The sequence below is a fragment of the Phascolarctos cinereus genome, unplaced genomic scaffold (genome assembly GCF_003287225.1).
Source record: "Phascolarctos cinereus isolate Bilbo 61053 unplaced genomic scaffold, phaCin_HiC Scaffold_726;HRSCAF=1367, whole genome shotgun sequence".
NCBI lineage: Eukaryota > Metazoa > Chordata > Mammalia > Diprotodontia > Phascolarctidae > Phascolarctos > Phascolarctos cinereus.
Window position 1 is genome coordinate 302,035,989 of NW_027556098.1, and position 17,771 is coordinate 302,053,759.

Consider the following 17,771-nt stretch of genomic DNA (forward strand, 5'->3'; position numbering starts at 1 on the left):
GCAGTGACTTGGAAGATTAAAATAATCACAAGTTTGAAATGCACTCGGATATTCGAAGGCTTGCCTCTAGTTCCACAGCCAGGAACCATCAGGGCTATGCTTCTGAATTTAGGTCTCATGACTCTCTCGAGGTTCTCTACCACTACACCACACTACCGAGAAACAGGCAAATGATTTAGTGAAACCGGCCTCGGAAGGTGTCTCTCATTTTTCTAGTAGCTCAGGGAGGAGCCAGATTATTGCCGCGGGGAAGAATGCTAGACTTCAACGAGTGGAAGCTTCCCGGGGTTAGTAGCCCTTAGCGGAGCATCCCGGTCCAATCCAGCAGCCTCCGGGTCTCCCTGGGATAGACAGAGCGAGCCCAGAGGAGGGGCAGAGGAGCCGGGGCACGCAGCCCGACGTTTGGGCAGCACCCGGGCCGAGCTGAACAGGTTAAAGCAGCTCCCCCTCTCCTGCTCTCCACGCCTCCCAGGTTTTCCCCCTTGGCTCAGGGTTTCCTGTTTCAGTTCTTGGTGATCTCCAGCAGCAGGTGCTGGTTTGCCAACTCTCCCGCTTTGAGGACAAGGAAAGGAGAGAAGGGGAAGAGGAGGAAACAGCGGCGGCCGCTGCTGAGGGAAGAGAGGGAGAAAGAGAGAGGAGGGGGAGGGAGGGAGAGCAGCGGGGCAGAAACCTCCGCCTTGCTCCGCGCGCCCAGGAGCAGGGGGCCAGAGAGGGGCGCGGGCGGAACCCCGGGGACTCTGCTGGGAGCGGAGCTGGGCGGCGGCGGCGGCCCGGGAGGATGTGAGGGACAGGCGCCGGCCGAGCGGAGCCCAGCGCAGCGGCGCGGAGGCCGAGCGGCGGCGGAGGCAGGGCGCGGGCAGAGCGGACGAGCCGGACGTGTTGTCGGGCTGCAAGTAGGTTGAGCCTCAGATTCTTGGGTGTTTGTGTGTGAGTGTGTGTGTATACGTGTGTGTGTGTTGGTGTGTGCGTTTGTAAAAGCCGGAGGGGGAGGTGCTGCGGCCGCCAGTCCCGGCCGTTCTCGCTGGGATCAGACCTTCCCTCGGGAAGGGGCCGGGAGCCGGGCTGGGCGGGGCCGCCCCCTGGGAGGCCGGGGCGGGCGGGCGTGCGTGCCGGGAGCACGCCGGAGCTGGGGCCGGGCTCGGAGCCGAGCGGGAGCCGGAGCGGGAGCGGCGGCGGGGGCGCGCCGGGGGGTTTCCAGGAGAAGGAAGCGGCTGCCGGCCCGGGCCGCCGGCCACCGCCGCCGCCGCTCTTTTCCAGGCCCCGGAGGGTCGGGGCTCCCCGGAGGTCGAATTGGTGAGATCCGGAGACGAGAGGCCGCAGCCCCGGGGCGGAGCGGAAAGCGCGGCTGCCCCGGTCCTCGGTTTCCCCCCACCCCCCCAGGGCCGTGGAGACCCCGAGGAAGGTGAGACGCGGCCAGCTCCATCCCGGGGAGGGGCGGCCAACATGGAGGCGGCCGGAGCCCGGCCCCGTGTCCAAGGGGCCGAGAACGGACAGACGGCAGGGGGAGACCTCCCCATCTCTCCCCTTGGCCCCCGTCCCCGCCTTGTCTCCCGGGTAGCTGCGGGAGGGACCACACCCTCTGACCCCCAACCCGCCGCCTGGATTGTCCATCCTCAAACGGTCGCCGGCCCCGGCTCGGCCCTCCCTGCCGTGCCCTGACCCCATCCTTTCTTCCCACCAAACGGTCAGCGTGGCCGCCCTGCCCCAAGCCCCGGAGGGAGGTCAAGGCTGCGGCCCCGGACACCAGCCCGCTAGCCCCTTTAAAAGTCCCGCCCGCAACCTTTCCCCACCTCTCCGGGGGTGATTTTAACTTGGGTTTTCTTCACCTTGGGGCAGACCAGCATCCTGGGAATCTGGGGTCGGGGCAGTTCTAATCTGGGTCCCGGAGCTGCGTTGTGGCATTTGGGGGGGAGCACCCACCCCAATTCTGCAAGTGTCTCGCCTCAGATTGACATCTGGCCGTAAAAAGGACAGGGGCTCAAGGACCTTGGGTTTGGAAATCTGTGAAAGTTGCCTTGTGTTGTGTTTCTTTAGCTAGTGCTGTGGGACATTCACCTGTTTTGTGCATTTTCATCCAGAGTCTTCTGTTAATGACAAATACAACATCAAAGGGAAGAAGCGTTTCTAGGATTTTTGAGCAAGGCTTGAAAATGTTGAGGCAGTAAAATATCCAAAATGTTAGGAAGGAAGTCAAGGCATGATTTCCATTTACATCTTTGGACTATGTATGTAATTCACCTCTTTCTTAACTCCAGGTTGCTATTCTTGGCAAGTAAATACTGCATGTTGTTTTCTGAAATTAGAATGGGGAGAAAATCTCAGCCAAGATCAGGAAAGCTGTAGTTTTACAAGAGACATAGTAATGCCTAGAAAAATGCATGCTGTGGGACTAGCTTTAGGGTTTTGTCCTCTTTTCTCTTGTCCCTGTTTAGAGGGAAAATTAATTTGGTGTTATCAGCACCTGTATAATTGTGAAAATTATTTTTCAGATGAGACTGAAGAAACTTCCTTTGATGTGTTTGCCATCTATTTATAAAAGATAGACTTTTTTGTCTTCGAAAATAATTTTAAAATCAGACTAGACTAGTTCTAGGTGCTTTTAGCATCTGGTAAACCACAAAGGGTATTTAAATACCATTAATAAAATAATGCCAAGCTCCTAGTCTTGTTTTCATGTTTTTGTTATCTAGGCTTAGTTATACCATTACATGCTAATGAAAATGATTTAGACCAGGAAAAGAGAAAAATTTGTGGCATTTCTATTATTTATTAACTTTTTGCTTAGAGGTGTATCCAGATTTTAAAATGTCCAGATTAATTAGATAGTTGGCTTCTTTAAAGGTAGATAATTCATGGGGGAAAATACCAAATTTGGGGGCAGCTAGGCGTTGCGGTGGATAAAGTACCGGCCCTGGGTTCAGGAGGACCTAGTTTAAATCCGGTGTCAGACACATAACACTTACTAGCTGTGTGACCCTGGGCAAGTCACTTAACCCCATTGCCTAACAACAACAACAACAAAAAACAAATTTGATACAAAAATAGTTGGTTAGTAGAAAATAGATATCTAAAGTTTTCTTCTCAGGTTGGTTACCTTATCTTTATTCCAATGGATTACAATGATTTTCATACTCATTTTGGTTCCATAACTATTTCCTTTAAAACTCTTGTCTATTTTAATTCTTCATTTGGTTTTGTACTCATACATTCAAGAGACTACTATATTATCCTGATATTAATTTTTTGAGAGAGTGTTCCTCCAAGATCAAATTAATTGAGCATAAAGGAATGATTATTCAGGATTTTTTCCCTCTCTGGAAATTCCTTATTCTTTTGCAAAGGTATAGAATATGAGAATATTGAGTTTTCCTATCATTATTTGAATAAATTCTACTACTACTTCTAATTTATTTATTATGTATTTTTAGACTACCTATTATTTCTAAAGGACTGTACAAGTTATAGCAAGGGACTCAAAGATTCATAAGACATAGTCCCTGTTCTCAGGTAGCTCATAATCTAATCGGAAGGAAGGAAGAATGTACAGATTGACTACACAACCATAATGCAAAGTAGTATAAGGGGTCAGTAAGCCCCTGCCATACTTCTTTGTCTTCTTCCATCTTCCCCCCCCAAGGTGAGTTCCTACCTTGCTTTCCTCAGTAGTGAAGACTTACTTCACTCCTTGATCCCCTCCCATATCCTCTAGGACCTTGTTCATTCCTTCTTTTCTTTTTCATATTGAAATCTTTCTCCATTACTGGCTCTCCTTCCATTCACACTTATGTTCAGCTCTCCCATGATCCTTCCCATTTACCTTTCACTACCAACCTTCTAGAAAGAGTACCCCATATTTTCTGCCTCTGCTGTCTAACCACCCACTGACTCTTCAACCTGTTGGACTTTTACTTTCATTCCCACCACACTACTGCAACTTTTCTCAGAAGTCCGGTTGACCTCTTAATTGCCAAATCACAAGGTCTTTTCTTCTTCCTTAACTTTTCTGCCATATTTGCTTATATTGATAAACTCCTCTTTGCTGGCTCCCAAGACCTTTGGCCACTTGTCCTTCTTATCTCTCTCAGCATTCCTTCTTATTCTTTATCCTCCCTCTCTGGCTCCCAAAATATGGGCATCCTTCAGAACATTTTCTTTGACCCTCTTCTCTTCTGTCTCTAAATATATTTTCTCCCCCAATCTCATTCATTCCCATAGCTTCAGTGATCACTTCTTTGCGGATGATCCAGGTCTCTATTTCCAGCCATTATTTATTTCATCCCTGTGTTCTAGTTCCTTATTGTTAAATGTTGGATGGAAAGAGGCAGAGAAATAGGAATATAGATGGAACATGTTCGTGGAATGATGTGGTATTTGGGTTAACTGGAACGAAAGATACATGTGTGGGAGTAGTAAAACATAAAGCTGGTAAGCAGTAGTCTGGTATAAAGTTATTAATAATTGGAAAAATACAAGTGGGCCTACATGACATTGCCCCAACTAGTGTCATTTTGCAGTAATGTCATAAAATATTCCTTATAGCAAAACCTCACTGTAAAGTACTTTGGCCAGCTGTTCCACATAAGAGGTTATTCCTGGAGAACTATGTAATAGGTTGGGCAATGCGTATGTTTATACCAAATGGCATAAAGAAAGAGTGCTGGGCTTGGACTAGGCATCTAAAGACCTTAGCTAAAGCCCTTACAGAGTTCATAGCACTTTAGACAAGGAATTCATTTTCTGGGCTGCTTTTTCCTTATCTGTAAAAACAAAGAATAGGACTAGAAGTTTTCTTAAGTTCCATCAAGCTCAGAAATTACCTGGTGAGCCAGAAATATACCCAAAAAAGCCTTAATGTTCAGAAAAGAAACAGAGTTTATAAACTTAAGATTGTAAACCCCCAAAACTCAGAGGTAGTTCTAGGAGTCTGGATTTTTAAAAAAGACTTCTTTTTTTGATGTGTTTTTGAGGGGGAGAGGAATGACCAAAGGATTTTCAATAGTATTTCATTTCTTGTGTCTCAGGCTTTAGTAGCACCAGAATTCGAACGATCACAAAATTTGTCACTATTAACAGGGAAAATTATGTATATTTAGTAATGCATTTTTTTCTCCTAAACTCCACTGCATCCCATGACACATATTTTCTCAGTAATTTGTAATAATGGTGCCAAGTATCTAGCCTCCTATTTCCAGAATGGATTCTGGGCATAAAAATGCACTTTCCAGTGGTTGGCAGAGTAAGCAGGAGGAGGAAATAACACTCCTAACACCTGGGAATAATACATATCAGACAATTTCTTATTAAGGCAGAGGCAAAACAATGCCTTGAATAGGCTCCAGAGACCACACCCTTGGGTAAATAGCACTGACAGCCAAGAATGTGATATGGATGTGCTATATCTTAAGCCGGGTTATTTATAAACATTTGATTTATTTGGCCAGCTGATTTTCAAGTATCAGATGTGTACATTCTAAAGCAGTGATTCTTAAAATGATGGCTGGCATAGCACTTTAAGGTTTGTAAAGGATTCTACATACATTATTTTACCAGAACTTTCTGATAGCCCAGTGAGGTAAGTACTACAGGTCTTATTGTACCCCTGTTTTACAGATTAAGAAATTGAGATTCAGACCCATTAAATGACTTATAATTACTCGGTGCCAGATATGGGATTTGAACTCTGGTGTTCCTGATTTCCACTTTCAACATTCTACTACTCCATGCTGTCCTTGTTTGCTTTTTAATAAAATCCTCTGTCTTCCAAAAAGTATTCTAATATGCAAGAGTAGAAACCCCCATCAAAAAAACTTAATGAAGTTAGTTTAGCATTACTTATTCTTAGTGAACTCAGGCTAGCTCCTAGTTCTCACTGTTTCCCTAACTACTCACAAATAATTATTTGTAACTAACACATTCAGTATTTAAATGAAAATTGCTATTAAACTAGTGTTTAACAGGGTTAGCCTTCACTTTTAAGTGAACTATGTTATCTTATTGATTTGGTAAAATCCCTCATATCTTTGGGGATAAGATGGACAAATATGTAGGTTGGACAGTGATACTATAGAGTTAAAAGGAGTTGTAGCTTATAGAATGAATCTTACATCTTGATTAGTCAGTATAATATATAAAGTATTGAAGTTGGGAAGGTGGAAGTATCCCTAGAGATAGAGCCCTGGGTTTTGCCACCATTTTGATCACCTTTTTTAAAAATTGGATATTTAGATGAAGAGATACTAAATTTGCTGAAATGTTTTGATGACACTAGACTGGTAAGGTTAGCTAATATTCCTGAACCATAATTCAAAAGAGTCTCAACAGAGGAAACAGTGGGCTGAAACTAACAAGATGTAATTAAGAGTATCCATTATCAATGAAAAAAATCTAGTGTTTTATATATATGTATATATTCACTGGATTTTTTTTCATATATATGTATACACACATACACACACACACACACACATATATAGTGGGTTGACAAATATAGTACCATGACCCATTTCCCAGTAGCAAGTATTCAGAAGATATGAAGTTTTCAAAAGAATTCCAAACTATAAATATTCCAAATCACTAATAGTAAAAGAAAATGAAAATTAAACCAATTCTGAGGTTTTACCTCACACCCTAAAAATTTGCAAATAGAACAGTCATTGGTGGAAGATTACGGGAAGTTGTTGATTAAGCTATTAATTGGTCCAACTATCTGGATGGTGACTTGATATGCTAGAAAAGTAATGAAACTCTACTTACTTATTGATCCAGTGATCACATTATTGATTATATATCCTAAGGGAAGTAAAAAAATGGAAAGAAAAGTTACATGCATACCAAAATGTTCATAGCAGCATTCTTTGTGGTATCAAACACCTGAAAACAAGTTAGGAGCCAATTAATTGGGGAATGGCTGAAAAAAATTCTGATAAATTATTATTGTACATTAAGAAATGGTAGAACATGAGCAATTCAGAGACTCCTGGGAACTTTTGTGTGACCTGATGCAAAGTGAAATGTGCCCCCCAAGAGAATTAATATGCACAACACATTAAGGCCTGGTGCATAGAAGACACTTACTACCTGCTTATTGATTGAGTGTTCACTAAAAGAAAGTTGAACTCTGTATAATAGAAAAACCATTGAAGATCATGGAGAACAAATAATGAAACATATCCCTTCTGTCAACAGGGAGGTGGGGAACTATGAGAGCAGAATCTTGTATGTGTGGTTGAGTGAGATCCCTGTATTGGATTTTTTTTTTTTTGCTGATTTTATTTTTTTGCTCACAGGGGAGTGTTTAATGTGAAAGAAAGGGAGGGTGTTCTCCCCAAGATATGATAGTCTAAAGAAAAAAGGCATTAAAATGTATTTTTAGAAAATGTAATGGGAGTATATGTACATACTGTATTTTAGGCTCAAAAACTTAACCTGTGCAATTACAGGATGGAGACAAACTTGATTTGATATTAGGGCATATGAAAAAGACCTTGGCGTGTTAAATTATGTCAGTAGAAATAAAGGGTCCTGAACCAAGTCAGTGATAATCACTATTCTGGTTAGGTCAGACCATATCTAGAATATTATGTTTACTTCTAGGCACCATTTTAAGGAGGCTATTACTTTAATCTAAAATAGGAAACAGACTGGCTTAATGTGTCGGCAAGAGGACCAGGGAGTACATTTGACATAGACACAGATGTTAGTTTTATGTGAGGAAAAGCTTGAACAACCTGGGCTGTCCTGAAGTAGAATGAGCTACCTTATGCAGTAGTGTGTTTCTTACTTTGAATATTAAGATTCTTATTTATTAAAAGCCTATCTAGGACTTTCCAAAATTTCCTTTATTCCGTTAACAATGTGGAAATAGTATATTCTTTTTAAAAGGTTATGTAACTCAAACTTTAAATGAGACCGACTTTTTACCCTTTTAAATCCAGACAGTTTTACAGTAGTTGAAACAGAGGAGAGTTTAAATGAGTTGAGGATGTTTTCTTGTAATAACAATGTAATAAAAAAATTCGCTCTCTTGCTCTGTGTGGTACATGATCAAATGACTTTTGAGATTTCTGAAACATTTTTATCAAAATCTTTTAACTACTAATATTAAAAATAGGAATTGTTCTTTTTTTAGATCAAATCATAATTAAAAAAAATAAGATCTGTACTAACTTGCTTTGAATATTCAGTTTGGATCCCAATTAAAATACGTAACTGCTTGAGAAGGAATTTTTTAAAGTATGCAATTGTTCCCGGAACTGGCCTACATAGGAGAGAACACTGCATAAGAATTATCTAGGAACACAGTTTTCTAAGTCATTTATGCTAGTCAGGGTTGATTTGAATGGAAGTTTCAAGTGTAACTGAGAAAATTTTGCCAATATGTGGTTTTAAAAAATGATTTTAGATATGTTTAAGGATCTTAATATTTTTCCTCCTTTCTTCTTTACTCTTTTGTATGTTGTATTAGTACTAAACAATAGAAATGAGAAAAACATAGTAGACTTTCTTCTTAAAAGTTTTTGATGATTTAAATCTCTGTGGTTCGTCACATAGGCCTCATTAGAAGCCACTGGTTGTACAAAGCCCAGGGCCTGGAGTCAGGAAGACCTGCACTCAAATATGGCCCCAGACACTACTAGTCAGTTATATGACTCTGAGCAAGTCACTTAACCTCTATTTGCCTCAGTTTTCTCAGCTGTAAATGGGGATAATAATGCACCTATTTCACAGGATTGTTGTGAAGGCCAAATGAGATAATATTTGTAGAAGTGCTTAGCGCAATGCCTGGCACATGGGAGGTGCTGTGTAAACATTTGTTCCCTTCCTTTCTTCCTATAGTCATTCTTCTTAATTGTAATTGTAATGGAAGGGAGCAGGGATATGGATAATCAGTAAATTGTCAAATGAGTGCCATGGACACAGGATGAACTGGGACCAGTAGAGTAGACCCTACCTGGGGTGAGGAACCTGCGGCCTCGATGCCACATGCAGCCTTCTAGGTCCTTGGGTGGGGCCTTTTGACTGAGTCTAAGTTTCACAGAACAAATCCTTTTATTAAGGGGATTTGTTCTGTGAAGTTTGGATTTAGTCAAAGGGCTGCACTTGAGGACCTAGGGGGCCACGTTTGGCCTCAAGTCTGCAGATACCCCACCCCTTCACCTAGACTAACAGTGTAGCATTGGGGAATAGATGCAGAAGTGGATAAGACCCAAGAATAGACCTGAAAGCTGGTGGTAAAGGTGAAGGCAACAGCTGGGTATCAGATTAGTAGCCAAGAGTGGAATGTTTGTATAGGTATCAATCACCAGTGGGTCTGAAGACTAAATAGGCAAGGTAAAAAGACTCTGATGGTAAGGTCAAGTGACAAAAATAGGTTTAGACTCCAAGGAAACAGAATGAGTATTAGGGATCAGAAACTCCGATGCCAGAGATAAGAATCGAAACAAATAAACTTGATATTAAGTGGATTTTAGAGTCAGCAGTTCAGATAGACTGTCACAGACTCAGATTGAACAGGTGCATGGCTCATCCACCAAAAGACTCTGATGGTTGATTTAGCTCTCTGCCTAATGCCAGGACTTTTAGTGGTCACCACTGAGGTAGGTCCTTACCTTCAGCCTTGCATGTGGCTCAATAGGAAATTGGGAGCAGTGCATAGAGAGGAATTGTGATGGGCTGAGGGAAGTGAAGAGAAGCAGCTGCTTCTGAAACTTGCCTTCAAGGAATTTATAGTTTGGAAGATAGACTATATACAGATGTGTTTATGTGTATTTGTGTGTGTGTGTGTGTGTGTGTGTATATATATATATACACATATGCACATATATACATAATAATGTAAGTACTATATTCAGTGCTTCAAAAGATCTGCAATCTCATTGTAGGTACACACATCACTGGTACTACAGTTCACAACTCATCCATGCATTTTTATGCTATGTGATCCTTGTCCATGTTTTTGTATAATTTCATCTTAGAGCAGTCGCTCACTATGCTGGAGGCCTTCCTCTCTGGTTCTGTTAATATTTTGTGAAGACCAGTGTAACACTTGGGCTGCTTTTTTTTTTATACCAAATTCTTACTAAATGACTGGCCCACTCCTTTTCTGATGGCCTTGAGCAACCTGCTTAAATTTGCTGTGTATCTTTCCATTACTCTTTGTATCAGTGGAAAAACATTGGTGCTAAAAACATAAGATTTGTGTTTCAGGGAACAGGTTGAGATTATGGAAATGTTCTACAGCTTTCCGCTTGAAATACAGACTGATCTGGCCTTTAGTTCTGAGCCCATCCACTTCGTAGTCCATGTCTAAGATATACATATGTACTTAATAGACTAATATCAAACTATGTGTCATAATCTGAGCAATGTATATTCTTTAACCACTTTGGGTTTTTTTTTTTAATTTGTGGAAAGTTAGACTGATCTCTTCAGTGCAATGGGTCTTTATTCAGAAGGCCCTTTAGTGCCCTAGGGCTTAAGGTCATTGGAATAATGATACCTGCTAGTATGAACACCAGTGGAACTTTTCCATCAGTTGGGAATCCCCTTCTTTGGACTTTGAATAGAATATCCTCTGTAACACTAGTGAGCACTTGGTGAACTTAAATCTCTCTTTTTTAATTGCTTGATGTTGAAACTCATTAGGTTTTCTAAAAAAATTATATCTCTAGTCTCATTTGTTTGGGGACTTTGTATGGCCTTAACGTGTGGTGTGTAGCTTATTTGAGGAGAGCCTGTAAGTCTTCATTTTGCCCTGCAGAGTCTTTTTTTAACCAAACAATAAACACAGGGTGAAGTGCTATTTTGGTGTCTTGATGCAGCACATTGGAAACTTTGTTCGAATCCAAATGTGGTTGGTGTATGGTTATTGATAGACGAACAAGTTACAGGGATCTTTTTTGTTTGTTTGTCATCCTCCTTCTACTTCCATCCATAAATGCCCTCAGAATAATCTTACTTGAATTGCATGCTAAGCTTTCTCACCAAAGGTTCTTCCATCATATATCTCTGTAAGGTTTTGCAAACAAATTTATATTTTAGGCTGGTGTTAATCTTAGCAGTTGTATCTCAGTGCTTTGAAAGGAAATTATTTGCTGGCTTAGGAAGTTTCTAGGCTTTTTTGTTCTCTCTTTGGGGATTAATTTACATGGATTACGTTTCTGTAGGATATTGTGATAGCTGCCACTAGTGCCTGTTCTTTTTTTCTATTCCCTGTTGTTGTTTTTTTTTTTTCAGTAGCTCGTTGAAGTTGAGTTGGAGCTGCCTCAATATAAAATGCCTCAATATCATATGTTCTCTTTATTTGTTCCAATTCGGTATTGATTTTGTGGTATTCTATAACAAGTCAGTGGTCTGAATGTATATAGACTCCCATATTTTGGAAGTGACTCCCATGTTTGTTGTGACATTGGGTACTATTCATGTCTAATGTCATCACACTCATTTTGAACAGATCCTGTGTCTGTTGATTTCTTGCCTCAATTCAAATAGCCTTCACCTTAGTTCAGACTGTTATCTCTAATGTGGACTGTTCTGTAGCCTTCTAATTGCCCTTCTGCATCTTCTCTCTGTCCATCTCCAAATGGCTGTTAAAGTGCTATTCCTGAAGCACAGACCTGACCATATCACTACCTTGATCAATAAGCTCCAATGGCTCCTTATTGCCCTATATGTAAACTATTTGGCATTAAAAACCTTCATAATCTGACTGTAGCTTACATTTCCAAGCTTATTACATATTATTATCCTTTATGCACTCTAAAGGCCAGCCATACCAGCCTTTTTGCCGTTTCTGCCACCCTATAGTTCATCTGTCAACTTAGTGCCTTTGCACAAGCAGTCTCCTGTCTCAATTGTGCCCCCTCCTCACCTCTGCTTCTTCAAAGGCTAACCCAAGCACCAATTCCTTCAAGAGACCTTTTCTGATTTCTCCCAGCTATTAATGCCCCATTGCCTATCATTATAATATGTATTTTGTACTTAACCTCTAATTATTGTAGCTGATTAGTAGGATGTAAACTCTGTTAGAGCAGGAACTAATTCACTTTTGTATTTGAATCCTCAGCACCTACTGGTGTGTGGGTAATATAGCAGGTGCTTAGTAAAATATTGTTGATTGATTGACCAAGTGTCCCATAAAATGTTTCTTGTTGCCTTTGGATGCATGATAAAACCAAATTCATCGATTCCTTTATTTACTTTTCCAAGAAAGAGAACCTGTGAGCCATTCTTCTGCTTAATTGAATTTTCTCTTTATTTTCCCATTTCATTTATAATGAGAACATCAGTTTTGATATGGTTCCATTCCTTTGACCTCCTCATTGGTCACTGAACAGTAATCTCACATTTAGAGTACCAAATAGCCAAATTAGTACTTTAAAAAATATATGATTCTTTATACATTCTACCTTCTTTTCTTCCACTTGGCCACTACCATCACTGCAAAAGCCAAAGTGATCTCCCAGTATGTAGTGCCATTTTGTATTTTACATCATTTCATGGGTTAATACCAATATACTAGTTATAATGATAAGTTTTAGGAAAATTATTCTGATGTAAAGTAGTTCACAGGAGGAAAATGATTTAGAAGGCTGTTGTAATAACCATCTTGAGCCAGTGAGTAAAATGTTTAAAAAATCTTCTAATATATTTGTCTTAGAATGTATTGTGATTATAGTAATGATTTTGAGGAGCCATGCTTTTGTCTTTCTGGTGATGAGAGTGTGATAATACCTTATTCAGTATTATCAGAGAATGATGTATTTCACATATCTGAATTTTACAAGTAACAGAAGCTTTCCAAAATTTTATAAAAATCATTTTAATTGTATTCTTTCTAAAATGTATTGGGCATATACTTGACTTCTTAAGTAATATTGGATTATAATTCGACCTTTACAGGATTATTAGAATCAGTTCTTAAGAGTTGTAATGTACCTTAAAGGTCATTTGATTTAACTCGGCCTGCCTGAAGCATAAATTTCCTCTGCAGTATTCTTTAATAAGTGACTGTTCAGCCTTTGCTTGAATACCTCCATTAATGAAGAAGTCATCTTACATCATCCCATTCCATTTTTTGATGACTCCATTAATGGAGAGTGTGTGTTTCTCTCTGTAGAGAGAGATATACATTTATATTTATATATGTATGTATGTATACACACATAGTCTTTGTTTATATTGAGCCAAATCAACCTCAATCTCTCTGTTCTGCCCCCTTCTTCTCCCCACCTCCCTCTCCCAACCTTGGTCCTAGTTCTTTTTTCTGGACTCAAGCAAGAACACATCTAAATATGTCTTCCAGTTGATAAGACCTTAAATATTTATGGACAGGGAACCCATCCAGCTTTCTCCTCAGTTTCTGTACTGGGCTATCCATCCCAGCATCCATCATTATTTTGTGCTGTGATACACAGCACTATGCCCAGTAATTGCTGACGTATGTTAGTGTGTGTTTGCCCCTATGTGAAATGGTTCCGTACTACCATGTTTTTTCTTCTTTTTTATAGTTTTTCTTTCTGATCATTGTTGTCAAGTATGTGTATGTATGCGTGCAGGTGCCTTTTGCAGTTCCTTTCTTATGTGCTGCATGTAGATTGGGAAAACAGATAACCTAACATATTAGGTGTCTAAGATAAAATTATAGGCTCTGTGTTGAGGGTCTGTGAGACTTCTACAAGTATGATCCCTGAGCCTTTATGGGATGTATTGTTATATCTGTTTTGACAGCTTAGAGGCCTTTTTTGCTTGTTTCCTAGTGTTTAATTATGTGGAGATGTATGACCTCCAGTTAAGTGAGATACCATTGTTTTCTTGTCGCTAATACCTTGTGTTTTTATAGCCCTTGCAGCTCTTTCAAAGGGCTTTCATCTCCATTATGTCCTGTTTGAGGTAGATGATAAAATTACTTTGTGTTCCCTGTCCTCAGTTAATCTCACTAATTTCCTACTCACAATAATGTGGGCTGATTCTATCTTTATTCTGTGACTATCAATGTGTGTCATATCTTGGCTTTCATTTTTATTCCTTATATTACTCTGTGCTTTTGGCTTTGATTGTGAAGAATATCCCTTCTAATCAGGATAGGAGTTGGACAGGAGAGTCATTTTGTCATTCTGTAAACATTTATTAAACACCTACTGTGGGTCAGGCACTGTGCTAAGTGCTGGGGATACAAAGAAAAGTAAAAGATAATGCCTGCTCTTGATGTGGTGCTTGGGTGCCTATGCTTGGGTGCTTATGTTTGGGTGCTTGTACTTGGGACCAAATTTCTCCCTAGCCTCAGAAACACTGTCCCTGACAGTTTCTCCCCAGCCCAAGGACCCTGTGCCTAGCAATTACTCATGAGTGGGCCCCAGCTTATCTCTCTCCCTGGTGCAGTTCCAAACAGCACCTGAAGGATTTATTAGTTTAAACTGGCTTTGCACTGGATCATAAAGACATTCTTAACCACTAATGTCCTATCCTACTGCCCTACCACATTATCTACATCCTGGGCTCCTCATTAACTGTATTCTAGACTTAAGACATATGTATACTCCCTACATCTATCTTGTCAAACAAGGCATTGATTGGTGGCAGACTGGACAACTCTCAGTTACCCTGAACTCTGGTTGACTTAGTGACATAGCAGGCCTAAAACCACACCCTCCACGTGGCCCCCATTGTGGGCTTTTCCTAATGAACTCTGGGTAAAACACCTGCGCAGTAGGTACAAGAAGTGCATGTTCTTTTAAGAACTGACCACTCCTTAACCACTCCCTAATCCCACCCTGAATCCCCTAGTTAGCATATTTGTCACATGTTTTATTGTATTTTATCCTATATAATCTTTAACTGTACCTCTCTAAGGTGGTAGGATCCTTTAAGAATCCTTGCCCGCTGAAAAGCGTAATAATAAACTTTGCCACCTTGGCTTAAAGAATGCTTGAGTCTGTGAATTCCTTGCAGACGACCCATCTTGTAATTGAGTCTTTGAGGGGTCACAACCTCTCAACCTCTGAGCCCACAACAGCGTTTGCAGGGAATCCACATGAATGTCCCGGGAGCCTGCTTCCTAGGACTTCACCATATTAGTGCAGTCTTCTGATATAATTGTAATTGATTAAATTAAGTGAGGTCTTTTTTTACCTTGATACTATTTAACTTCACATTTTAGATTTTTGGGGGTTTTTTAATCATCACTTTAAAAGAATAACTTTTTTTGACAATATTTGATTCATTACGAAGGGATAATAAGAAATACTTAAGGGTCAATTGGTAATTTAGTCTGCCTTCTTGAAACAAAATGCTAGCTAGTAAGTTTTTGGCAGTGAAGTGTCATGAAAAGAGTATTGTACTTTTATCAGAAAAGACTTTGATTTAGATCTCACTTCTGACACTATGTGACTGGGGCAAATCTGACTGTCACTTATAAACTATGTGACTCTGGGCAAGTCATTTCATTTCTTTAACTATAGGAAATGAAGTGACTTGCCCAGAGTCACATATTTGAATGTAATGTTTCTTCTCATTGACAAATTATGGTTCTATGATCTGTTGAAATTGGTGCTTCTCTTTTCCCATATAGGAAATGGGACTCTGATATAACCAAGCTGTACTGATTTTAATTCACTTCTCATGTGTAGGTTGGCCCTAATATTACAGCCTTGCTCCTAGTCTTAGTTAAACTAAAGAACATGTTTCTTTTTTTTTTTTCTGTTATAGCAGCTGAAATCTGCTGGAGTATTTTTTTCTTAATGTTTTCCAGATTTATGCTTAGGAAAATTGGGAGCTGGGCATTTTCCAAGGAATATAATAACAGAATACCAGTTTGCATATCCTGAAGTTGAGCCCTGTAACGCCTTTTTTTAAAAAACAATTCTCTCTGGTGGAATACAAAGAGAAGCCCCTCTTTTCTAATGTTAACTTATTTCTATTAGTGGTAGTTATATTAACTGTGCATTTAAGCACTTGCCTACTTCTCTGTTCAGAGATAAAAAACTGTACAAGCTCATTGAAGTGGTAGCCTTTACTGTTGTTAAATTTAAGGTTCATACAGCTTGACAAAACAGTTCTTAGACCTGTTTAATAGCTGTTTAGAAGCTTACTTGAATATAGTACCACCTAGCTGTCATAAGGGGTACATAAATTGCGAAATAACAGAAAGGTAATGTGTTTACAACAGTGGCTGATTTTGAAAGTTTGAGTGGATTGATGAGTATTATAAGTATACCAATAATATTAATTAAAATATGTTACTCATATATTCCAGTATATTTGCATGCTTGACCGTCTTTAGATGGTAAAAATTTAATATACAATATATATTTAAGCCATATATGTAAGCTTACACACACACATACACACACACACACAAGATACCCTTTCTCCCAGAGAGAAATTATCCATCCATAGGATTAACTGAAAATTTAATTGATTGAAATTTATATAAAGCATTTTTGCTTTAAAATTTTTTTAACTATAATATTTTAAGTATAATAAACACTTTTGTGTTTATTTACTATGTATTTACTATGGTAAAATTCAGTCACGATATTCAGGAAATGGGTCCACTGATTCAGTGGAACTAATCATTTATGCCTATAATTTATCAGGTAAGTTATGGTAAAATTGATTTTTAATAATGAAATCTTAAAATTCCACAAGATTGATTGTTTTCTACGTGAAAGTAGACCCATCAGCCAAGTTATAAAATGAAATCCTACATAAGTGCTTTCTAGAATAAAAAGTTTAAACTTTTTTTTAACTTGAAAATGAGGAAAGGGAACAACTGTGACTACTATGTTTGCAACACTAAGGTAGGTTTCCTAGCATTTAAATGGAATATTTCTATCCTCTAAAAATAGATAAAGTTGCATTCTTTTCAAAATACATCAGGATATCTATGATTTGGTATTTATGGGGGGAAGGAGAGGTAGAGAAGGACACCAATGAGATTACTTTTTCCCAGCTGAAGATGAAATGAGGTTTTTATGTTTCCACTGATCATGTGGCATAGTTTGCATTGTGTTCATTGGTATGTTGAAACACACACACACACACACACACACACACACACACTTTCATAGAGCCATAAAAACAGAGACAGACACAGACTTATAAAACACCAGATTTTTTTTTTTTGGCCAGGAATCAAAGGGTGAGGTGATGGGAGTCTTTTTTTTTTTTCCTGTTGCCTTGATTAGATGCTTCACTTTGTCTTGGAATAGAAATTAAATTTATAATTAGAGGTTTCCTAACAAAATGTGAAATTTCAGACCTTCTGGCTGTGCATGACTGTTAAAAACATCTGTGTGGTTTTTCATGGTAATTTTTGAAACTTTCTTCAGAGGAGTTACTTTCAAATACAGAATTTTAGGATTGTGGATCATCTTAGTTCTATAATTTCCATCCTCAGAAAAAGAGTTAATAATAATGGTGATAGCTTTGCTTTGTATAGCACTTTAAAGGTACAAATACATTATCTCATTTAATCCTTACCACAAATTTTTGTGAGGTAGGTTGTGCAAGTATTATCCCCATTTTACAAATGAGGAAGCCGAGTCCTTGAAAGGTTAAATGACTTGCCCATGCTTACACAGATAATAAATGTCAGAGCCTAGGTTTTAGGGCAGGTCTCTTCACTTAATTCCAGAGGTCAGCAAACTATGGCCTTGCCCACTTGTTTTTGTATGGTGGGAAAACTAAGAATAGTTTTTACATTTAAAAATTTTCTTAGCTTCGGGGAGACAGATTTGGCCATGGGCAGTAGTTTGCTGACCTGGTAGTCC

General features: G+C 39.6%; 1 protein-coding gene across 2 annotated transcripts in view; it reads left to right on the top strand.

Moving 5' to 3' along the window:
* Positions 1 to 365: 365 nt before the first annotated feature.
* The window catches only part of ZC3H12C (zinc finger CCCH-type containing 12C), an 84,686-nt gene continuing 67,280 nt past the window's right edge, over positions 366 to 17,771 (top strand). The window contains exon 1 of one of the 2 annotated variants that reach the window (XM_020996150.2): positions 366 to 893. The gene's annotated coding sequence lies outside the window, so the exon portion shown is untranslated. Of the gene's footprint in view, positions 894 to 1,125; positions 1,403 to 17,771 lie in introns of those variants that run through there. The other variant, XM_078156845.1, reaches the window with a different exon arrangement.